This window comes from Eurosta solidaginis, chromosome X, assembly GCF_040869045.1.
Source record: "Eurosta solidaginis isolate ZX-2024a chromosome X, ASM4086904v1, whole genome shotgun sequence".
Taxonomy (NCBI): Eukaryota; Metazoa; Arthropoda; class Insecta; order Diptera; family Tephritidae; genus Eurosta; species Eurosta solidaginis.
In genome coordinates, this window is record NC_090324.1 from 9462559 (window position 1) to 9488582 (window position 26024).

General features: G+C 44.1%; 1 protein-coding gene and 1 pseudogene across 3 annotated transcripts in view; both read right to left on the reverse strand.

Annotated features, from left to right (window-relative positions):
• Nucleotides 1-26024, reverse strand: part of Wnk (Wnk kinase) — a 1618425-nt gene that overhangs the window by 418719 nt on the left and 1173682 nt on the right. The window lies entirely within an intron of this gene.
• Nucleotides 4787-5747, reverse strand: LOC137234345 (uncharacterized; annotated as a pseudogene).

The following is a 26024-nucleotide window of genomic DNA, read 5'->3' on the forward strand; positions in this document are numbered from 1 at the left end:
GAAAAATTGCAAAACGTTAGAATGAAAATGTATGCAAGAAGTTCAGTTTGGTGGCCAAAAATAGATAGTAGCATAGAAAGCCACGTAAAAAGTTGTTTTGTTTGCCAGTCTACGCAAAAAAATTCCAAAAGAAATTGTCAAAAGTAAATGGCCCGAATGTAACGAACCTTTTGAAAGTGTTCATTTAGATTTTTTTTATTTTGAATCTAAAACATTTTACATTTTTATTGATTCTTTTAGCAAACGTATTGCTGTCAAATACTTGCCGAAAACAGATGCAATTAGTTTAATTAACAGTTTGCAATCAGTTTTGAGAATTTTCGGTTACCCAAAAGTTTTAGTTACGGACAATGGTCCGCCATTCTCTTCTTACCAATTTGAACAGTTTGCCACAAAATTAAACACTAAATTAAAGAAATCGCCGGCATATCATCCGCAAAGTAATGGGTTAGCGGAACGAGGTGTTCAAACAATTAAAAATAGTTTAAAAAAATACTTAACCGACAGAAGTTTAAAGTCTTTATCGATTCAAGCAAAATTAAATAAAAATTTAATGTGTTATAACAATACGCCTTGTACAACAACAAATAAAAGTCCATCAAGCCTTGTTTTTTCATATGTACCTAGGACATTATTAAATTCCTTACAAAAGAAAGTTAAATTTAACACAAAAGAAAATAAAGTTATAACTTATCAAAATAAGGATCAATCTAGCTAATCTAAATTATGTGAAATCAAATTTAAAAAAGGGGAAAAAGTACAATATAGAAACCATTTTAAAATTTTGTTAAATGGATTCCAGCCACTATACATAAGCAAATAAGCTCCAATACTTATGAAATTAATGTTGAAAATTCTATAAGATTTGTACACAAAAATCAGTTACGATATTCTACATTAGAAGACAAATATCACCCCTTGTTACCGGATAAATTACCTCAAGAGGTTGATCCTGAAAAAAATGATTCCGTAGTATTAAAAAAGAAAATATATATATATGTCGTAGACCTACTAACCTTCGCAGATCTACGCGTAAAAGACAAAAACCCAACCGAAAAGTATCGAAATATCTAACTATACATCACTAATGTAATACGCATCACTAAGTAGCATAATATGTACTACACCGTTATGTATGTACTTAGTATGCATAAAAAGAGTTGTATGCATAAAAAGAGTTGTAAAGTTTGAACTCGTGAATGCGCAATCTGGTAGGTGATCTGTGCACTCACATTAAGAAAGTATATGTGGAACTCAAGAGCGAATTGAGAGTTTCACTGAGTTGCACTGCCACACCGCCATTTTATACAGGGTAAAAGTGTAACGCTTTTGCGTTGCGAGCAGGCAACAATTTTCACAAAAGAACGAAATACCCCGTAAAGGCGTTGCCTGTTTTTTAGAATAGAACAACAATCCTTGCGCGGCGTACAAAAAGCGTAACACTATAGCCAGAAAAGAAAATGCTATAAACTTAACTGCGCTTTCATCAGCAACCATATCGGTATGCATTTTTGCGCATAACGGGAAAATCGTATGAGGCGATGGCGTGATAGATTCGAGTAACGGGAGATTCAACCAATGGGGTTGAATCGCCGCGTCATTCCACTCTAACATTTTTAGTGATGCCAAGTGTTAATATGAGGGTTGCATATTTTTATTTATTAGAGGTGGATTTGCCAAATTTAAATGCAGTGACCCAATTTGACACTACATCATCCCCCTTTAGAAAAGAATAACTTGGCAAGGTGATCAGTCTTGCCACATTCTTCTTTACGCTATATCAAAAAGAATTAAAATTGAAATTTGCAAAGAGAAATATGTAGGAAAAGTTAATTTTTAGATTTTGTTAATTTTGTTTAGTTTGAAGTGAGCCGTTATTATTATTTTATTTTGTATGGTAAGCTTATTGTATAAGCTACTACTATTACTACTACTTAACGTAAGTTAGTTTCTATCTTTTATGTATTATTTAGGTCACATATATTTAGTAAATTAGCCCGTATCGAAATTAACATTAAACATTTTTTTTTCCTTTACATTCATTGGCGCATTCTTAAAATATATTTATATTTAAAGATTAATTAGTAAAATTTAAAAGAACTATCAATTTTAATTAAATTTTTGGATACGGTTTTTATGTACAGTTTTTTCAATTTTATTAATTTCATCGTAAATTGTTACATTTGGTCCATCGATATTCTTTATTATTTTTTATTTCTATGTTTATTTCTCGGTTCTATTTCTACTAAAACCCTATCATTAATTTTAATTTCTAAAGGCTTAGCCGTTTTATCGTATAATTCTTTATTTCTAATTTTATGTTTATTAATCAAATTTGTTGCGATTTTATGAGATTTTTGCATTCTATATTTTAGCTCTTTTGTATAATTTTCTATATTATAAATCAGATCGATTTGTTCCTTTTGTAATTCATGTGGCAATGTAGATTTCCTGCCAAATATTAATTCGGAAGGAGCAAATTTATTATCAAAAACCGAACTACTTGTAGTATTATGTAAATCGTTTTATCGTATTATGATTCGTTTAATTGTCTAAATCGTGATCCCGATCCCCCAGTGTTCGCTCCTGAGGGTCGTTTACGTTTAAGGCGCGTAAATTGGCATTACTTCGCGAATTGAAGGTCTATTATTATTATTATTAGTAGTGTTATTGTTACTACTACTAGGCGGATTGTTTCTATTAGTGCTATATCTGTCATTATTACTTCTATTAGAATTATTGTACCCGTAATTATTGTTGTTGTAGTTATTTCTATTGTTATTGTTGAATCTTGCATTTGGATTGTTGTACCTATTATTGAAATTATTACCTCTATAATTTCCTCGAAAACTACTTTGCCAATTACCACGAGAACGAAATGCTAGTACTTGTCTTTCTTTAACTTCATTATTACGTTCAACTATCATTTTTGAAACTACGTCTTTTGAATCACTGAAGGTGGTTGAAGCCAGGATGGATTTGACCAATTCTGAACGAGTTTTCAACCTGCGCACATTCACTGTTTGCTCTACGGCCATTTCATGTGCCTTGGCTTGTGTCATACCTTCAATAATCAAAGAATGTTCCAATGCGCCGGATAATTCTTCGACGCGCTTAGCAAAGTCTGAGTAGTTATTATTGATGACATGTAAAGACGCGATTTTACCAGAAACAACTTTCGAGTTGTCGGGTTTTATTTTATTTCTCAAGGCAGTCTTTATGTCATCGACCGAATTTATTACGGTTGGTAATGCTTCGCGTGCTTTTCCCTCAAGTTTGCATTTCAAAAATGCAATAAAAGTGCTATTTAAATTTTCATCTGAGAAGACTTCAATTAATTTTATTTTGTCGATAAAATATTCTAATGCCAGCGGATCGCCGCTGTAGTTGTCCCTAATAATTGAGGCGCAACTGGTAATGAACAACTTTTTCTGTTCTGAGGTTGCCATGATTGAAATATTGTTATCCGATTGTAAATCTGAAGAATTATTTGTCGAAGGCAAATTAGAAGAATTTGAAGTAGAACGAGAATTGGAAAAGTCAGCTTCTGACTGAAAGTTGGAAGTGCTAGTTAGTAGGTTGTCTGAATTATTAGACATATTTGCTGAAGGCTGAGTGTTTATAATATTAGTTACTGACTGAAAATTTGAATTATTATTTTCTGCGATATCTGAGTCATTAAATCCTAAAAAATCTTCTTGACGAGCTAGTGAACACTTCCTTTAGAGCTTGATTTATCGCTGGAATTGCCCTCAGAATCGGACGTGTTTGAAACAGGGTAATTTTATTGAAAATTATTTTAGAAGAAAAAATTTTGTAAATCAGGTAAATATTTTGTAAATGCGAGTATTATTTGTAGATCTGGTTTGTAGCGTTGGGTATTTTTTTTTTTCTGAATACACGGTAGTGTTTACTGCCACACCGCTTTATATCGGATTATAGAAAAGGTATTTTGTCTCATGGACGCACCGCTTTATATCAAAAAAATCGTCTATTATATCACGGACTTTTAATAAAATTTCAAAAACTGTTTCCCTAATTTCTATAGCAACCGAAAAAATATTTTAATTTTCCATATCAAATTCACTTATTTTATATATAAAGGCAAAAATTTCATTTAATGGCTCCCCGCTCAGGATTTTGTGCAAATGGTCACGAAACGCGAAAAATTTATATGGCTATGCATTAGCAACATCAAAACCGCAACTGCACAAAACTCAGAACTGCTCTAATGTAATTTTAATTACTTAAATTTGTATTTTTTTTTTTTTTTCGTGTTTACAAAATATGTTACATTCCATATATTTTTTTTTAATCTCTTATTAAAGGAAATTCGCTGTAATAAACGATGAATTCAGTAAATTCAATTTTAATACATTTCACCTTAAATTTAATTTAAATGTTTATAAGTATTTAAGCTGTGCATTGTAAATTGTAAATGTTTACAAAAATTACGAAAACTATTTTCCAACTTTTTCTGACTTGGAAATTTCTAAAACCTGGAAATGGCAATAATTCAATTAAATACAAAAATTCAAAAGCTTTATTTTAGCAAAAAAAAAATGTTTCAAAAGAACGAGAAATTCAATATTAAATTTTTAATATATTTTGATTTTTTCCAAAAGCATTTTGTATTGAGGGTAAATGTACAAATAGAAAAGTTTATCGCTTTGAAAAACATGCGAAAAATATGTATAAAAAAATCTTTATTTTAGCAAAATTTTTTTTTCGCTTACGATTAAAATAAGATATGTTTTTAAAATAGAATACATACTTTGCATTAATTTCACTTCGCCAGTTGTGTATGTATAAGATGTGCTGAGTGCTGGTTAAAAATTCCGTTGATAGATCTGGTCTGGAAAGCTCCTTCTCCTAGTTCCTCAGGGTTCATCTCCAAATTCATATGTTCACCATTACCTTGCCTTTGATTGTAACATAGCTGTTGCATAGTGCCCACGCTGTTCGCAGCGCGATGATAATACTGCCTTTAATTTCCATGCCACAATATGTATTTTATTTGATTTATATTGTTCGCAGGGTAAATTATTCATAATGGGCGTAGTTTGACGCACCAATAAACTAACATTAGCATCGATTTTTGCATCACCTTGTAATTGTATACTTGCACGAAATTAAAGTGCAACTGCATAGGCTTTATAACAAATGTTGTTGTATGTCGCAAAATGTGTATATGAAAATGTTTTGATCATAAGTAGGAAATCTGCACGTGGCTCACCGACTAATCATTCCAATTCTTTCAGTGCGTTTTCCGGCTCGATGGTATCTGCTGTCGCAATTGGTGCCATTTGCCGATGAACAAAATTTAATGCTCTTGTAAATGTATCATACGGCGAAGCATTTATGAATTTAATACCATCTTTTGGTCACGGTCGCCATGTAAAGTGGCATTTCGATGCCACTTGTTTTTGGGCTCGCAGCCACACGCACGCACACACACAACAATAAAAAAATACTCTTTTCTTTGCTTAATTTGATTTGTACTTTATTAGGTTTATGTCTGTTTCGTTTAGTTTTTAATTTCCAATATATGTGTAGTTTTCGTTTGTTTATTTATATAACTATTTTTAAACTTGTACACGTTAACTTAACTTTTAGTCTTTTAATTTCTGTTCACAACTTTTACTTCTTTTACGTTTCATTTTTCGCGTATTCGTGTCGTGCCGGCTCAATCCAAACTGAAAACTAAACTTAACAGCGCATTCAGCAGCAACCATATCGGTATACATTTTTGCGCATAACGGGAAAATCGTATGATGCGATGGCGTGATAGATTCGAGTAACGGGAGATTCAACCAATGGAGTTGAATCTCCGCGTCATTCCACTCTAACATTTTAAGTGATGCCAAGTGTTAATATGAGGGTTGTTTCTTTTTATTTATTAGAGGGGGTGTTGCCAGATTTAAATGCAGTGACCCAATTTTGAACTACAGAGTGTTACTTAAATATTAGCAAAGATGTAACTTCTCACTTCGAATAGAGCGACATAAGAATAAAGAGCTAAATTTAAACGCGCGTTCGCCTTTCATTTCGGCTTAAGGTCATAATACTCCATAAAGAAACTGTAGCGTGAAATAAATAATTGAATCTCGGCGCTCCAGTGTCATCATATTGGCATATCAAACTGGTATGCAATTATTACGTAACTATGTTCCACAAAATTACCGGAAACCACACTGGCACTCTGGGAACAAACCATTGAAAACAAAACAGAAATATCAAAATGGGCTGATATGGATAAATTCCTATCCAATCGTTTCGAAACCCTAGAAACCGTCACTGATCTGAGAGGGGATACAGTTTCCAACCCCACTAAGCAACAATTATTTTGTTCGTCAACAGATACATCTGCGAAAAAATTGGGTTCGTATCAGGCAAGTGTAGCGAAACCTACATGCAAGATGTGCAAAAATCTTGCACATCGAATTGCAAAGTGTGAACATTTTTTGCGGTTTAACGGTTTGAACAAATTAAGAGCAGCCGTGGGTGTATAAATTGTCTTTCTGCTGGTCATTCGGTAGCAAAGTGCACCAGTCAAATGAACTGTGCCACATGTCATTTAAGACATCATACTTTCGAATCAGCCAAAACCAACAAATAATTCAGATACGATCGGAGCATCAACGTCACGAGAAGCTCAAATACGACGCAATGCTGGAAGAGAAAATACTACGATTAATAATAGCTGTGTGTTTTTTTTTTACTTCTATATACGTTTACGCTTAAACTTTATACGGAATGCTAAGCGACAAACTTTAAATACACCTCTGAAATTGCTGCGCATAAAATTTGTCCTACTAATTTCAATACGCATTATACTCAGATGAAACTGAAATATGTGTTTTTGTTTCACCCTCTACACTAATTCTATATATTCTATAAGTGTCCACAATTCATCGCAACTGATTCAGCTATATGTTATACCCTATGGCCATCAGAGGGTTGTGTCTCCGCTTTTCGGTACACCCTGTGCTGTTATGTTAGTTATTTAACCACTGCCGCTAAATGGGTCTCCTAAGCATTACCTAAGCGAGGATGGGCGTTTTTTTTTACGCGCAAACGAAACATATACGCGTGTAAAAAAAAGCACGGCTAATTTGAACTCATGTTTCACAAATACAAGTAAAGGAGTATTATTACGGAGAGCTCAGGTTAACATTCATTTTAATAGTATTGACTATTCGGCGAGAGCTCTAATAGACTCGGGATATGAATGCTCATTAACTACCCAGAAAGTTTCGGGCAACAATTCAATTTCTGCACAAGTAAAAGAAGCGTGCAACATACAACTGCGGTCACCAACAGACTCATTAATCGAGATCAATACGATCATCCTGGTTTTACCACAACTCACAGGGAATCTTCCAACTTGCCACATAAAGGCAATGACTAGGCAAGCATTCCCTGACTTAGTACTGGCTGACAAAAGATTCTTTGTCAATGAGCCAGTCGATCTAATTCTGGGCGGAGAAATATACCCTCAAATTATGTTAGGCGCCATAAGGAAAGATGTGCTAAACACATTAATAGCACAGGAAACGGTATTCGGCTGGTTCTGACAGGCTGGACAGATGCGGTTGATACAACTAAAACTTTAGTTTCATATTTCAACGAGGCCACGTGGGAAAAACAGATGTCGGCATTTTCGGAATTGGAGGAGATTCCTAGGAAAAGAAGCATCAACAACGAGGATAGGTACTGCGAAGACCTATTTAAATCCACAAAAGTTCGGAAAGACACTGGTCAATACGTGGTTTCTCTACCCTTTAGAAAAGAGTTTAGTCGCCCCTCGCTGAAATGTGCGTGTTCTCAATTTTATAGAAATGAGACACGACTAGCGAAAAATCCCGATCTGCAAACAGAATACAATAGAGTTGTATCTGAATATGAAACCCTAGGGCATATGAAACAAGTCAGTAATATTCCGCCAGACTCAACCGACTGTTACTTCCTACCTCACAATTCTGTTACAAAGGAGGGAAGTACAACAACAAAAGTCAGAGTCGTATTTAATGCATCATGTCCTACCACGAAAGGCAAAGGTCTAAATGACGCCCTATATCCAGGTCCGATTCTTCAGTCCGACCTAACAATTCTAATAATTCGTTGGAGGCTGTTCAAATACGTCTTCAACAGCGACATAGAGAAAATGTATCGTCAAATATGGGTCAATGAAGACCAAACAAAATACCAGCGAATCATGTTTCGCAAATGCCACAAGAACCCAATTAACCTATATGAATTAAAAACGGTAACCTTTGGGATCAATTGTGCACCATACCTTACGATTCGGACGCTGCATCAACTCGCTGATGACGTGGAGACCTCGCATCCGATGGCAGCAGATATCCTGCGAAATTGTACGTACGTTGATGATGTACTCGCCGGTGGACACAGCATCGAAACTGCGATAAGGGCAAGGGATGAAATATCATCGGCATTACAATCGGCAGGTTTTCCATTAAGAAAATGGACGTCCAACTGCAAGAAAATTCTACAGGGTATACCGAAACAGCCCTTATTGATCGAGGATTTTCTAGAGTTTGAAGACACTAGCACGGTGAAAGCACTCGGTATCAGGTGGAACGCCCATTTCGACTTCTTCTGTTTTACAAAGAAGCCCATTGAGAATAACTATGCTGTAACAAGAAGGTCAATACTTTCTGCGATCACACTTTTGGACCCTCTTGGCTGGCTGGCACCAGTCATAAATGTTGTCAAGATGATAATGCAAAATATTTGGTTAAAAGGGACAAGCTGGGATGAAGACATGTCAGAAACCACTTTACATCGGTGGCAATCATTCATAACAGACTACGATAAAATTAACTATATACGCATACCGCGATGGTTTCACTACACATTGAAGGACAATGTCCAAATACATGGCTTCAGCGACGCCTCGGAAAAGGCATACGCCGCTACGGTTTTCTTAAGAGTACAAACAAAGGATCAAGTCTTCGCCAACTTGCTGATGGCCAAGACGAGAGTAGCCCCGGTCAAAACCATATCGTTGCCTCAACTTGAACTCTGCGGTGTAGTTCTACATGCAGAAATAATAGAATATGTGATTGAAAATATGAAACTTCGGAACATTAAAGTAACCCTCTGGACAGATTCAACTATAGAGCTGGCACGGATCCGAAAACCACCATGTTCGCGGTCAAAGTTCGTGGCACATCGAATAACCAAAATCATCGACAAAGTAGAAGATAAAGTATGGCGGCACGTATACTCCGCGTCAAATCCTGCAGATTTGGCGAGCAGAGGCCTCTTCGCTTCGGATCTAATCGACAATTCTCCGACCTTTGCGGGTTATATCATACATTTTTCGGTTTTTCCGAAGAACACATCCGAAAACTATAGTTTCTTTCAAAAGACAGTCTCATTCAATAGCACCTGATGGAATAGAAACAACGACACAACGATTAATAGCAATATGCCAAAGGCAATACTATCAAGTAGACTACGCAGATTTGAAGTCAGGGAAACTAATTCATGGGAAGAGTGAGATTTTACCCTTAAACCCATTTATCGATACTAAAGGTATAATCAGAACTGGTGGGATGGTCGACGCATCCAAAGACATCTCCTGCAATGAGCGTTGCCCCATCATCCTCCCATACACTTGTAGGTTAACCAGAATCCTCGTTGAATGTGTGGATAAGATCTCCCTACGTGGAGAAAGCCAGCTGATGCTGCGCCTTATTCGCACTCAGTACTGGATTCCGCGCGTTAAAACATGATTAAGTCTGTCATCCACAACTGTAAAGTCTGCACTATTTACAAGAAGCGGTCAAAAAAATGGGGATCCTTCCAAAGGATCGCACCACCTTTATTAGGGCCTTTACCAACCACTGTTGCGAGAAATTTTTCAGAAAAGAATGTAAATGGACAAAACAAAAAGCTAAATATGTTTGAGCTAAAAAAAGGTTTTTAGGTTTTGTTAATAGCCTAATAAGTGTATTTTACCTTTTTGGTTAATTATTGGGCTCAAGGCCGCAAGGATAAATAAAACACCATTAATTTTGTGGTATTATAATTTATATAATGCTAATCAAATTCGAAAACGTCATCCAGAAAATTCTGCATTATCACAAAACGTAACCGAGTGTAACGACAAACTACTGGCAGAGGCATTTCAGTTGTATGATGCACTGGATAATGTATCAAAGGTTGATTGCACACGTGTGCACATTCCAAACGATACGTCATCTGTGGCATCAGTGCCTTCACCACAGGTAACACCAGCAACACACGAAGTGCAGCCTCGCCAAGACGAAATACATAGTATGCGAACTGAAAAGGACAATCAGTCAGAAAGAGTTTATATACGACCACAGCGTGTTCGTAAGCCCGTCGACCGTTTTAAGCCAACTTAGAGAAAATTTATCCAATAAATATATTGAAAAGGGAAGGTGTTGGTAGCAAAGAAACATTATTTGTGTAAAAAATTAAGTGGCAACGCTTACACGAGCGTACGAGTTCGGGTTCAAATCCCACTCCCGGGAGAAAGGACTTTGAAGAGATTTACAAGGTATAATCGAAACAGCTATCGCCTTGTCCGCCCTGATGCCACGTTGTTTAAATTTTTCCAAAATTATTGAATAAATTATAAATTGCTTAAAATAAATGTTTTCATACATTTAAAGCAATAAGAGTAATCCCCGCTTAAAAATTTATACAAATAGACAACATTGGTTAATTCGTTGTAGTTCTATTGTAAATGGTTTGAAATAAAATAGACTGCGTTGCGAGTGATCAAAGCTCAATGCTTAATTGCTCTTTTATTCAAATGTTGTCAGCTTATTTATACAAAATTATTCTAACATATATATTTACATTTAGGCATACATATTTACCTTAAGCATACATACTTACATACCTACATACAACTTGATACACAATATGTACCTATACACCTGTGTTGAGTTGTGACTTCTGTGGGAAATGCAACGTTCGCAAATTTGCTTGAGTGCAAATTTGTTTGGGTGTGTTGTACACACACCTGTATTAGATCGTGTGAATGGCTGTCAGCAAGAATGAAAAATGCTTTTTATGTTTTGATGAACATTTGGACTATTTTTGTTACAGGGTAGCTGATTTAAATATTTGTTCTTAAATTGTTGGCATTTAATGGAATTATTATGTTGGTATACATACATACGTATATGTGTTTAACAAAAAATGTATTTCATACATACATATATGTGTATATTTATTTTTCTGCTGCAACTTCTGCCTCGCTGCTGGGGTTAATCCTGCTGCCGCTTTTGCTACCTTTGTGTTGATGCATGCCGCTTATGTTCGCTGGTGCTGGCGATGCTGCTGCCGTTGATGTTCGCTGGTGGTGGTGGTGGATGCAAAATGGCTAATTGGTACTCTGCCGTTATTTAGTGACGTGGGTTTATATGCCGTTACGATTTCCTCCGTTTCTTTTTATTTGTGAGTTTTAGTATATTTTTATTATTTAAAAGTTCTTTCTATTACTTCTGTTTCTTATTATTTGTAGGTTTTAGTTAGTTGTATTATTTCCGCTGTATTTAATTGTAGGTTTTAGAATTTTTATTATTTTAAAAGATTTTGCATTATTTCCGTTTATTTTAGTCGTACGCCCACTCCACTCAATGACTGAACACAGTATTTTAATTAAGTTCACTTGTGCTATTTATTTAAGTTAGTTTTAGTTTTCGTAATATATTAAATAGCTTGTAGTACTTTAGCACTATGTTATACTTTAGTTTGTACAAATCAATTAGGTATTTTAGTTTTTCACACCAACTGAGTGTTTTTCTTCTCCAATCCAATATTATAATAATGGCCGCCTTTTCTTTTTGCTCACCTCCCCGTTTCCAGCTTGTTTCAACACGTGTTGTCCATTCACAATAGACAACAGGGTTGCACCAAGTGGGAAACAGGGTAAGATCATAAGGCTGCTATTACAAACTTTTAAATTACCTTCTTTTAAAAGTGGGCGGTGCCACGCCCATTGTCCAAAATTTTACTAATTTTCTATTTTGCGGCATAAGGTCAACTCACCTACCAAGTTTCATCGCTTTATCCGTCTTTGGTAATGAATTTTCGCACTTTTTCGGTTTTTCGAAATTTTCGATATCGAAAAAGTGGGCGTGATTATAGTCCGATATCGTTCATTTTAAATAGCGATCTGAGATGAATGCCCATGAACCTACATACCAAATTTCATCAAGATACCACAAAATTTACTCAAGTTATCGTGTTAACGGACAGACGGACGGACGGACATGGCTCAATTAATTTTTTTTTCGATGCTGATGATTTTGATATATGGAAGTCTATATCTATCTCGATTCCTTTATACCTGTACAACCAACCGTTTTCCAATCAAAGTTAATATACTCTGTGAGCTCTGCTCAACTGAGTATAAATATTGACAGGATATATATCTAAAGTAACAAGCAAAAAAATATTAAACCATTTGTGGTATTTAAATCCAGTCAGCATTTCGTTATCTTTTTTTGATAACGAAATTTCGGTTGTTTCAAAGCGGGCTATGGTCGATGCTTTAAAGAAAGTAAAGCCAAATGAAGAAGGCATTAAACGTTTGAAGATAAGTGATATTAATGGCATTCAACACAAGGAAATTGAGGACTTTATATGCGATAAAAGTAAATTATTTTTTGAAAAGTTAAACTTACCTACAGACTTTTTGGAAAATGATCCAAAAACTTGGAGCACAAATTCATCTTACAAACAATGTTTAGATGTTGTTCCTAAACTTAAAGTGGTAAATGATGCAGCTGAGCGCGGCATAAAGCTTATTGGTGAATATAATCAACTTTTAACAAAAAATGAAGAACAAAGCCAATTTTTACTCCATGTTGTTAAAGATTATAAAGCACGTTTTCCAAATGTCAATAAAGAAACCATGTTACAAGTTTTTAAATAATAGAATGAATATTTTTTGTACTGGCTGTAGTTTAAAATAAAATAAATATTACTTTTCCAATATGTGATTTTATATCTATTGATTTTTTCCTACGCTGCAAGTTTATGATGTCATATTTTTTACACATTTTACACCATATTAAAGTATTAAATATTCGCATTTGTCGGTTGCCATTACTTAGATAATATGAATGCAATAGGCTGTATAAATATTAGGAATAATTCAAAGTATTCTTATATTGGTAAAAGGGCATATTATGCGGCACGCCTTCCCCCTATTTTAGCTCGCTTATTTTTTAATGGGGGTATTTTTTCATCAATTGAAATCATTTCCACGGGTAGGAGATTAAAACTTCCGAAATCGAAAAAGATGGACCACCCTAGTAAGTACTATGTTTTAATATATTTTTCAAGTCTAAACATTTTAAAATAATTCCTGAGTAATTTTTTTCAAAATATTAAAATTAAATTAAATATATCGTAGGAGTAACTATATTCTTTGTAAAAATACATGCGTGGTTCAGCAGACTTCAGTACAACATTTTCTTTTAATATTTTTTTCAGAACACCTTTACTCTATTTCAAGAGTAGAATTTTTCGAGGAGTGGTTAAAACACAAGAAAAACGAAAAAAAGTCGCACATATATAATTACAAAATATCACTTTAGTGACATTACTGAAAGCAGCCAAAAAGAAATAAAGTTAAAGATATCCACCTTTTCCAATAAGGTTGGTGACAAACGGTTGGCTTCGGGCACGTCGAAGGAGCCTTTCTTAATTAATAATAAAGCTTGACTGGATGAAAAGGACATACAATTCACTGTGAATACTTTTGTGCCACAACCTTCGACATCAAGTGCTGTTGTGAATCCTGCAGGAAGACCTCGAAAAGATTTCGAGAAATCGTCGTTTAAAACGAAGAAACGTTGCGTCGCGAATTTAGTAGAATCTCGGGGGGCTAAGATACTTGGATTTGATATCATAAGTGGTTTCAGGCTCTGGATCAGGGACTGATATCAGTCTTAGACCGGCCATAGTGACGAATGTCACGCGTGATTAGTTATCACGTCCTGCACGAGGTGCCCCTGCTTCTACTGATAAGGGCGGATCTAGAGAGGACAACTCGATAAAACCCGCACCCCTTGAGTCATTGTGCCGAGCTCAGGGGAGGGAGGACTCTTTAAGAGTCAAGATCGGTACACAACGGTAACGAACTGGACTGTTTTAGGGCTTTGATTTGACATTACATTTTGACTTGATGACTTTGGGCTGGTAGGTGCGGTATTCTGCCACTTTAGTAGGTCGGGGTGAAACCCTACCGAAATGGCTGGTAGGATAATGCTGCACCTGCCCACGTCCCGTTAAAACCATGGCGGGCCTCAAGGTACGTTCCGGCTCCGTCGCCGTTAAGTTGGTGGTGTAGGTGCGGTTGAAGATTTTCCCGCTTCGCGTCCGGTCTGGCTCTGAACGCATTACTCATAAGGTAATGCGTCAACCCTCGCGTGGCCTCCCTGCGTAGCATAGATAACCACGAGACCGTTAAAGGGCGACTACACAATCGGCTCCGGATAGCGGCCTTGAGGGGGGACTTTTTTAGAATGGACAAGACTAATACGAATCCGCCAAGGATGGGGTGCGGAAGAAGAGCGCTTTTGATGGAAGTCCGTCAAATCAATCTTCAGCACCCTAAGGCGGCTTCCGCAAATTTGGTGCTCTGCCTTGAAAAAGGCGGAGTGGATATAGTCCTTGTGGAGGAGCCGTGGCTGAGTAGAAACGGCAGTAAGATTTCTGGATTAAGGACTGGAAAATTCAACACTTTGGTGCATGGGGAGGCAAGTAGGCCTAGATCCTGTGTGCTTGTTAAAAAAGAGATTAAAGCTTTTATTCTCTCTAATTTCAGCAATGCTGACGTAACCACGGTCTGCCTCGAGCGAGGAAGTAATGAAATGTGGGTGGTCTCAGCGTACATGCCCCACGGGGACGTAGAGGGATCACCACCTGCGATACTGGGTGAAATCACCGCTGAAGCAAGGCGGAGAGGTGTTGACGTGATCATAGTGCCGATGCTAATGCCCATCATAGCATTTGGGGAAGCTCGGACACCAACACTAGAGGTGAGTCTTTATTTACATTTATTGTAGATGAGGGACTTTGTATATGTAATAGGGGAATGACCCGACTTTTATTACTGCGGTAAGGGAGGAGGTCCTGGACCTCACCCTGGTTAGTAGAGAACTGGAAGGTCGGATATCTGGATGGAGGGTTCTCAACGAGCACTCTTTCTCTGATCACCGATATATTCAGTTCTCAGTGAACGAAGAACGTCCCGGTAAAATATCTTTTAGGAACCCTAAAAGTACTAACTGGGACTTGTATTGTAGGAAGCTGGGAGAGCTACTGCCTGCGGTGCCTATCATTAGTTCGGGCCTGTCCGAATCTGAGATAGACGTTCTGGTGGAAAACTTCACCTCAGCAAGCAATAGCGCCTTTCAGCTGTCCTGCCCATTGAAAACTTACAGGGGGAAGGGCAAGCCGCCCTGGTGGTCGGATTCTCTTGACGACCTTAGAGCGTCCAGTCGGCGGCTCTTCAACAGAGCCAGGAGGAGTAAATTACCCTCGGACTGGGAGCTCTATAAGGTGAGTCTGGGGATTTATAAATATGAAATAAGGATAGCCAAGCGAGATGCATGGCGAAGCTTCTGCGAAAACGTAGAAGGCTGCAATGAATCCGCGAGGTTTAGAAAAATACTCTCTAGGAACCCCGCTCCTCTGGGGTATCTGAGAGATGATGGTGGGGACTGGTTGATGAGTAGCGAGGAGTTCCTAAGGCTTTTACTGGACAATCATTTTCCCGATGTCCTAGTTGCGCAGGGATCTTCGCCTGCATGGTCGGCGGTCGTTGGCCATGCAGGAGTGCCTGCCATTCCAATACGGGAAAGTCAAATAACCTGGGCTTTAGGGTCGTTCAAGCCCTATAAGTCTCCGGGCCCGGATGGAATCATTCCTGCGCAGCTTCAAAGGTCTTTGGGGATTTCCTGCCGCTGGTTGGCCATCATATATACTAACTGCCTCAGGCTTAACTATATCCCGAAGTCTTGGCACACGTGTAACGTAGCGTTACAATAAACCACTTGTACTTATGCTTGTATAGCATAGTCAACAACCACTAATAGCAAACCAATGAAAAAGCACAATAATGGTGCGTTGACTTCTCAACCAGTTTCTATAGCATAGCCAAAAACCACTTGTATAGCATAGTCAACAACCACTGATAGCAAACGAATGAAAAAGCACAATAATGGTGCGTTGACTTCTCAACCAGTTTGCGGCACCACCCATATAAACATTGAATTTGCATTTTTGCAATTCAGTCCTCGCAGGTGAGCCAGCGGGAGTGGTTGTCTTTTTAAAGACAAAATTGCCACTCCGGCTAGCTAGCCGAGTGGAGGGGGGCGCTGTCATGGCGCGGGTCACCCTCCACCAGAGTTGGACGACGCGAGTGGTGTCTTCGGACTATCCTTCCCTCCGTCGCCCACCCTGGTGTTGAGCGGCCCGCTGCCTTAATGACCAAATAACCCCCCTCCCCGCGGCTCGGACTGAGCGGAAGGGGCGCTGTCATGGCGCGAGTCACCCTTCACCTGGGCTGGACGACGCGAGTGGTGTCTTCGGACTATCCTTCCCTCCGTCGCCCACCCTGGTGTTGAGCGGCCCGCTGCCTTAATGACCAAATAACCCCCTCCCCCCTCAGCTCTGATTTTAGTAGGCTGGCCGGAGCGGAGGAACCACTCCCTCTAGTTAGCTGGGGAGAAGAGGGTGCGGCCGTGGCGCGAGTCACCCCCTGCTGCACCAGGATGACGCGAGTGGTGTCTTCGGACTACCCTTCCCTCCGTCGTCCTGGTCTGGTAGGGAATGACTCGCCGCCCGAACGACCGCACGACCCCCTCTCCGGCCGTGAGCCGATGCGTGCGCACAAGGGGCTACCGCTGTGCCGTTAAGGTGCACTTCCCCTCCGCCACGGGTCGACCCACGGCGCCTCGGCTGGTACAACCCCACCCCCCTTACGCACCTTCTACTAGTGTGCAAGTAGGGAGGCGGGGGTGTCCAGCGGTGAAACCAGCACTAACCCGAGTCCTCGCAGTTTCTCCCGCAGGTGACTGACCCCGCCGATTACCAAGCCTGCCGAAGACGTTCGATCAGCCCGATCCTGCCGAAGCCGACCGACCAATACAAGTCCGCTGGTACGTCCATCCTATCCCGCCCGGAACACGCTGCCGCTGTCCAGGTAAACCCCGTCGCCAGCCCATCTCCCCTCTCACCACGGCCCTGGTACGCGCTCCGTAGCCCACCGCCGCATCGTCGCCCCTCTGGTGCCGCCGCTGCTACGACGACCGTTGGCCGTTCGCCACCCTACCGCCGTTAAGCCGCTGCATCCGTCACGCCGCTGCTACGACGTCCGTTGGCCGTCCGCCATCCTACCGCCGTTAAGCCGCCGCATCCGTCCCGCCACTGCGACGACGACCGTTGGCCGCTCGCCATCCTACCGCCGTTAAGCCGCTGCATCCGTCACGCCGCTGCTACGGCGACCGTTGGCCGTTCGCCACCCTACCGCCGTTAAGCCGCCGCATCCGTCCCGCCACTGCGACGACGACCGTTGGCCGCTCGCCATCCTACCGCCGTTAAGCCGCTGCATCCGTCACGCCGCTGCTACGGCGACCGTTGGCCGTTCGCCACCCTACCGCCGTTAAGCCGCTGCATCCGTCCCGCCACTGCGACGACGACCGTTGGCCGTCCGCCATCCTACCGCCGTTAAGCCGCTGCATCCGTCCCGCCACTGCGACGACGACCGTTGGCCGTCCGCCATCCTACCGCCGTTAAGCCGCTGCATCCGTCCCGCCACTGCGACGACGACCGTTGGCCGCTTGCCATCCTACCGCAGTTAAGCCGTTGCTTCTATCCCGCCGCTGCCTCCGTACCGCCGTACCAGTCCGTCCGTTACCCGCCCGTTCAGCCGCCCTACCGAACCTCCGTTAGTCGACGCTCCGCCCCCTCGCCATCTTGCGACGGAAAGCTGCTGTCCGCCTAATATCTCCAGCCGTGTGTGCGTGTGTTCGTAACACATAAATATCGTGTATTTATTCAGTAGGGGTTTGTGGGACCTTTACTCGACTCTGGATTGACTGAGCGTTACCCCAGCCTTAGACAAAACCCACCTCATAAATGGCGCCCGAGCAGGGACCCTCCTCCGCAGATGACCGTGGAAAAACAACTGCAACCACCACCAACACTGCCGGGGCGGGTTCAACGAACACATCGCTAGAAACAACACACACACAGGCTCCGGAAGGCACGCTGCTGAACACCGACTCACTCAATTGGATCTACCTACTTAGGAAGGAGAAGCTGATCGAGGAGTGTAAGGAACACCGAATCGACGTGGAAGGCCAAACCGTAGCCGAGCTGCGTCGCGCCCTGAGTACTTACGTGCGAGCGAAACGCGCCAGGAAATCCAGTGAAGACCTGTTGAAAGAGCTGGAACGAGAAGTGAACGAGGAAGAGGGGAAGTTCGCTACGCTACCCCAGCCAACAACAAATCCGATCCCTTCAATCCAGATCCACAGCCCACAGCCGCACGGAGGAAAGGGAGAGAACGCATTACCGAAACGAGACGAAATGAGCGACGGTGAACTTATGAATACCGTTCGCCGCTGGGACTTGCACTTTTCAGGGGAGGAGTCACTGCACGAATTTCTTGAGAGGATAGAGGAGCTTGCCGAATGCTACCGCATCCCCGTCGACCGACTCCTCCCAACACTGCCGGAGCTTCTACGTGGGAAGGCACTGCAATGGTACCGCGTCCGTAAGCAACACATACACCGCTGGAGCGATCTGCGGAGGGAGGTGCAAAATTTTTTTCTACCTAAGCGACACATACGACAATTGGAAGAGGCCATCCGACAACGCAAACAGCAAGGCCGAGAGAAGGCCAAGGACTACATCCTCGCACTGGAAACGCTGATCCGCCAACACCCGACGATGTGCGAAGAGAATCACCTCGAACGGATCTATGATGGTCTACGCGTGGAATACCGCCTTTTCGTCAAACGCAGCGAGGTTAGGACGATCGAGGAGCTCCTGGAGCTAACGGAAGAGTATGAGCTGTTAAGAGGCGAGGAAGCGAAACAGGGAAAAATGGTGGCCCACAGCCTATACCACCTACCCATGGAATACGACAGCAAAGAGTGCTGTTGGCGCTGCAAGGAACGCGGACACCACCGCTTCCAATGTAAGGGCCCCTGGAGGAAGTTCTGCTCCCGGTGTGGCCAAGACAACATCCTCTCCAGGGACTGCCCATGCCCTCCGACTAGCCCAATTACCGAGAACGCATCCCGAACGCCGTCCAACGCTATTAAAGGAAGCCGCCAAGCACCGTACGTCCGACCAGAGAAGCCGAGGGAACCACCCGCCAGCAAATCAACCGCAAAAACACAAGTAGATGGGCGATTCTATATACCAGTGGTCATCGAGGACATGAGCGTGCGCGCACTAGTGGATACCGGCGCCACCCTATCCTATGTAGATGATACCGTACGGAAACACCTAGAAAAGAACAACATTAAGGCACGCCCCAACAAGCGAAGTATTCAGCTGGCAGACCAAACGTGCGTCTTTACCTCAAATTCCTACCCGGCAAGGATTGTGTATCAAGGACGAACCACAGACGCGATGCTATCCGTTATCCCAAACTTGGCCGAACAGGTAATCCTCGGAATGGACTTCCTAAGACAGAGGGGAATCATCCTCACGCTGGATGGCCAGCCACTAGAGGCCACCGTGACCAAGAGAGCACCCGAACTGGATACGCTATGTGCATTGACGAGCCGAGAACACCTGAGCGACGAACAAAACACGGAACTGGGAAACTTCCTGGCGCATCACCAAAAGCGGTTTGGCGAAATCATCGGACCGAGCACTGCAGCCGAGCATACGATTCGTCTCAAACACAACCGACCGCTGAAGCAACGATACTACCCCCGCAACCCGGCCATGCAACAAGTAATCAACGAAGAGGTAGACGAGTTATTAGCCGGAGGAAGAATAGAACCATCACGAAGCGCGTACAGCTCGCCAATCGTGCTAGTCCGCAAAAAACAGGGCACGTGGAGGATGTGCATAGATTACCGTCAGCTCAACGCCGCCAGCGAACCAGACGCTTACCCGTTGCCGCAAATTGGAGCCATTCTCGACCAGCTGAAAGAGGCGAAATTCATCTCGACCATTGACTTGAAGAACGGCTACTGGCAAATCCCGCTCGCCAGAGCATCCCGACCATACACCGCATTTACAGTTCCTGGCAGAGGGTTGTTCCAGTGGAAAGTCATGCCATTTGGCCTACACTCTGCTCCGGCTACCTTTCAACGCGCTCTGGATTCGATACTTGGGCCCGAACTCCAACCAAAAGTTTTCGCCTACCTGGACGATATCATCGTATTGGGAGATACCTTCGAAGAACACTTGGCGATCTTGAGGGAAGTGTTCGAGCGCCTACAAAGACACAGGATGCAAGTAAACTTCGAAAAGTGCAGCTTCGTCCAGCAACAACTTCATTACCTAGGACACATCATCAGTTCGAAAGGAATTCACACCGATCCAGCAAAAGTATCCGCTGTACAGGAGATGCCCGCACCGAAAACGCTCAAAGAGCTCCGCCGTTTTCTTGGACTCGCGTCTTGGTACCGCCGCTTCGTGGCAGACTTCTCTACGCTCGCCGCGCCGCTTAACCAACTGCTGAAAAAGGGACAAGTCTGGAAATGGGAGGCGCAGCAAAATCACGCTTTCAAAGCACTCAAGGATAAGCTTTCCAGCGCGCCAATACTTTGTTGTCCGGACTTCTCTCGACCGTTTTTTCTCCAGACCGACGCGAGCGGAGAGGGCCTGGGCGTCGTGCTCTATCAACGCCATTCCGACCACGAGAACGTAGTAGCTTACGCCAGCCGAAGCCTAACCCAGCTGGAAAAGCGATACTCGGCCACCGAACAGGAATGCCTAGCCGTGCTATGGGGTATCCGTAAGATGAGACCGTACCTGGAGGGGTATCACTTCACCGTCATCACCGACCACCACTCACTAAAATGGCTGCACTCGCTCCAGAACCCCTCTGGACGTCTGGCAAGATGGGCACTGGAATTGCAACAATATAATTTCGAGATAGAATACCGAAAAGGAGCACAGAACGTGGTAGCCGACGCACTCTCCCGCTGCCCGCTACAACACGCCGATGATGACATTTTGTACACCATAACCAACGGAACAAACGACTGGCACGAGAGGAAAGCAAGACAGGTGCGGGAAAAACCTCAAGCACATCCAGATTACCAAATCGTCGATAACCGACTCTTCCGCCACATTTCCCCGAGAAATCAACTCTCGCGGTCACCGCAATGGAAGCTGTGCATCCCAGCCGACCGACGAAAGGACGTACTACAAGAAGTCCATGACGCCGCCGCCGCCGGACATCTCGGGGTGAAGAAGACGCTTAAGAGAGCACAACAGAACTATTACTGGCCCGGGATGTTCCGCGATGTTCTCAAACACGTACGGAAGTGTATCAGATGCGCAGAATACAAAGTCGAGCAAAGACGCCCAGCAGGATTGATGGCAACCATGCAATCATCACGGCCGTGGGAAATAGTAACCGCTGACTTCGTGGGACCACTGCCCCGTTCCAAGCAAGGAAATACTTGTCTCCTCGTCATGGTGGATAAATTCTCCAAGTGGGTGGAGTTGATCCCAGTGCGCCAAGCGACAACGACAAGCGTAATCAAAGCACTCCAAGAAAGAGTCATATACCGATTTGGCTGCCCGAAAACCTTCCTCACCGACAATGGTAAACAATTCGTCGGGAAGGCATTAGCAGCGTTTTTGAACGACCACCGCATCGATCACAAGTTTACGGCAGCTTACGCCCCGCACGAAAACCCCACCGAGCGAACCAACCGAGTCGTGAAAACCATGATAGCTCAGCGATGCAAGGACGACCACCGCACCTGGGACCAGGAGATTCCGCAAATAGCATTCGCGATAAACACGGCTAGCCACGAGTCGACAACAGCATCAGCAGCAGAAATCAACTTCGGTAGAGACCTTACAGCACCGCAGCAAGTGCGCACGGAGGGAGCAGTACCAGCAGAGCCACCAACCGTACCACCGTCCATCACCAAGTTATGGGACGAGATAAAAGGGCACCTAGCCAAAGCTTCAAAGCAACAGAAAAAACACTACGACTTACGCAGACGGCAATGGAAGCCACGCATAGGCGAGCAGGTGATGAAAAGGGACCACCCACTCTCATCCGCGGCCGACAAATTCGCCCAGAAGTTAGCACCAAAATTTTCCGGCCCGTACTTGGTGATGGAATATGTTTCCACGAACACGGTGAAAGTAGGCCACCCGGGGCAAACAAAGCAACAACACGCGCACTTGCAAGATTTAAAGCCGTACAAATTCTAAACAACCCTCGTTTTGCTCACTCATTGCAGGAACCAACCGTCCAAAATGAGTCGAAAACAGCGGCAACACACACCACCGGACTCACCGAAACCGATACGCCCGTGGCGCCCGCCGTTTGAGGCAACAGTGTGGCCGGCAAACAAACCAAAGATTCAGAGAATCCAAATTTTTCATGGGCCACCAATAGAGCAACTAATGGCCATAAAAGAAGACCCGCAACCAGAGCCACAGGGACGGGGCGACACCGAACACAACGAAATGAAGAAAACGACATACGAAGAGGGGCACCCCGATCCCGAACAATTTTTCGGGGAATTAAAACTAAAACGCCCGACAAAACGGAGCAAAAAGTGCTGGAAATTTTATTGGAAGAACCAGCGCGTCAAGGTGAAGATGATGGGCGAGAACCGGGCGAAAGTCTCGCTGATGGGAATCAACCGAACGGTACAAATCGAATGAGACAGCAAGAGAAGAGGCCGCCGCATTTCTTCTTTATATTTTTATATTTTCATACCTTTTACAAAAACTTGTTAGATTTAAGTCAGAAATGAATTGTAAATTATTTTCACAAAAAAAAAAAAAAAAAAAAAAAAAAATACATACATACATATCTACATAACATTAAAAGGGGAACAAGAGAAGTACGACAACGGACACAGTTTAGTACGACTCCACCCCCGACAAAAAAAAAAAAAAAAAAAAAAAAAAAAAAAAAAAAAAAACAACAACAACAAAACAGTGGAACATTTTTTTTGAACAATTACAATAACATTAACTCTGTTAGAGATAAGTGGAATGACTCTGTATATTTTTGGAAAAAAATTTTTTTTTTAAATAAAGTGCTTCGCCCACATGCACACCGGCACAAGACCTAGGCCATGCCTGGAGATCCATCTTTCCCCACCGCAGCTTTCCGTCAACCGAAGTGGGAGGGGGACTGTAACGTAGCGTTACAATAAACCACTTGTACTTATGCTTGTATAGCATAGTCAACAACCACTAATAGCAAACCAATGAAAAAGCACAATAATGGTGCGTTGACTTCTCAACCAGTTTCTATAGCATAGCCAAAAACCACTTGTATAGCATAGTCAACAACCACTGATAGCAAACGAATGAAAAAGCACAATAATGGTGCGTTGACTTCTCAACCAGTTTGCGGCACCACCCATATAAACATTGAATTTGCATTTTTGCAATTCAGTCCTCGCAGGTGAGCCAGCGGGAGTGGTTGTCTTTTTAAAGACAAAATTGCCACTCCGGCTAGCTAGCCGAGTGGAGGGGGGCGCTGTCATGGCGCGGGTCACCCTCCACCAGAGTTGGACGACGCGAGTGGTGTCTTCGGACTATCCTTCCCTCCGTCGCCCACCCTGGTGTTGAGCGGCCCGCTGCCTTAATGACCAAATAACCCCCCTCCCCGCGGCTCGGACTGAGCGGAAGGGGCGCTGTCATGGCGCGAGTCACCCTTCACCTGGGCTGGACGACGCGAGTGGTGTCTTCGGACTATCCTTCCCTCCGTCGCCCACCCTGGTGTTGAGCGGCCCGCTGCCTTAATGACCAAATAACCCCCTCCCCCCTCAGCTCTGATTTTAGTAGGCTGGCCGGAGCGGAGGAACCACTCCCTCTAGTTAGCTGGGGAGAAGAGGGTGCGGCCGTGGCGCGAGTCACCCCCTGCTGCACCAGGATGACGCGAGTGGTGTCTTCGGACTACCCTTCCCTCCGTCGTCCTGGTCTGGTAGGGAATGACTCGCCGCCCGAACGACCGCACGACCCCCTCTCCGGCCGTGAGCCGATGCGTGCGCACAAGGGGCTACCGCTGTGCCGTTAAGGTGCACTTCCCCTCCGCCACGGGTCGACCCACGGCGCCTCGGCTGGTACAACCCCACCCCCCTTACGCACCTTCTACTAGTGTGCAAGTAGGGAGGCGGGGGTGTCCAGCGGTGAAACCAGCACTAACCCGAGTCCTCGCAGTTTCTCCCGCAGGTGACTGACCCCGCCGATTACCAAGCCTGCCGAAGACGTTCGATCAGCCCGATCCTGCCGAAGCCGACCGACCAATACAAGTCCGCTGGTACGTCCATCCTATCCCGCCCGGAACACGCTGCCGCTGTCCAGGTAAACCCCGTCGCCAGCCCATCTCCCCTCTCACCACGGCCCTGGTACGCGCTCCGTAGCCCACCGCCGCATCGTCGCCCCTCTGGTGCCGCCGCTGCTACGACGACCGTTGGCCGTTCGCCACCCTACCGCCGTTAAGCCGCTGCATCCGTCACGCCGCTGCTACGACGTCCGTTGGCCGTCCGCCATCCTACCGCCGTTAAGCCGCCGCATCCGTCCCGCCACTGCGACGACGACCGTTGGCCGCTCGCCATCCTACCGCCGTTAAGCCGCTGCATCCGTCACGCCGCTGCTACGGCGACCGTTGGCCGTTCGCCACCCTACCGCCGTTAAGCCGCCGCATCCGTCCCGCCACTGCGACGACGACCGTTGGCCGCTCGCCATCCTACCGCCGTTAAGCCGCTGCATCCGTCACGCCGCTGCTACGGCGACCGTTGGCCGTTCGCCACCCTACCGCCGTTAAGCCGCTGCATCCGTCCCGCCACTGCGACGACGACCGTTGGCCGTCCGCCATCCTACCGCCGTTAAGCCGCTGCATCCGTCCCGCCACTGCGACGACGACCGTTGGCCGTCCGCCATCCTACCGCCGTTAAGCCGCTGCATCCGTCCCGCCACTGCGACGACGACCGTTGGCCGCTTGCCATCCTACCGCAGTTAAGCCGTTGCTTCTATCCCGCCGCTGCCTCCGTACCGCCGTACCAGTCCGTCCGTTACCCGCCCGTTCAGCCGCCCTACCGAACCTCCGTTAGTCGACGCTCCGCCCCCTCGCCATCTTGCGACGGAAAGCTGCTGTCCGCCTAATATCTCCAGCCGTGTGTGCGTGTGTTCGTAACACATAAATATCGTGTATTTATTCAGTAGGGGTTTGTGGGACCTTTACTCGACTCTGGATTGACTGAGCGTTACCCCAGCCTTAGACAAAACCCACCTCATACACGGTTAGGGTTATTTTCATTCCGAAGGCCGGCAGAAGCTCTCATGTATCACCTAAGGATTTCAGGCCAATCAGTCTCTCGTCGTTTCTTCTTAAGACGTTTGAGCGGTTGATTGACCTGTACCTACGGGAAAGGATACCTCGGGGGTTAATCTCGGCTTCACAGCATGCGTACTGCAATGGCAGATCGACGGAGACGGCTCTCCATTCGATTGTAAAGCAAATAGAGGGGTCCCTAGAACACAAAGAGTATGCTCTGGGTGCCTTTCTAGACACCGAGGGAGCTTTTAACAATGTCTTACCGGGGGCAATCGAAAGAGCTCTGGTGGGTTAAGGAGTCGAGGTTGAATTTATTAGCAAACTTCTATGCGGCAGAATTGTCGCAGCGGAGCGGGGAGGGGCCATAATTAAGAGGAAGGTGTGCAGGGGCACGCCACAGGGGGGTGTCCTATCTCCTCTCCTCTGGGTTGTGATAGTCAACGAGCTTCTTGTGGAGCTGGAAGCGTTGTCGGGTGGTTGCCTA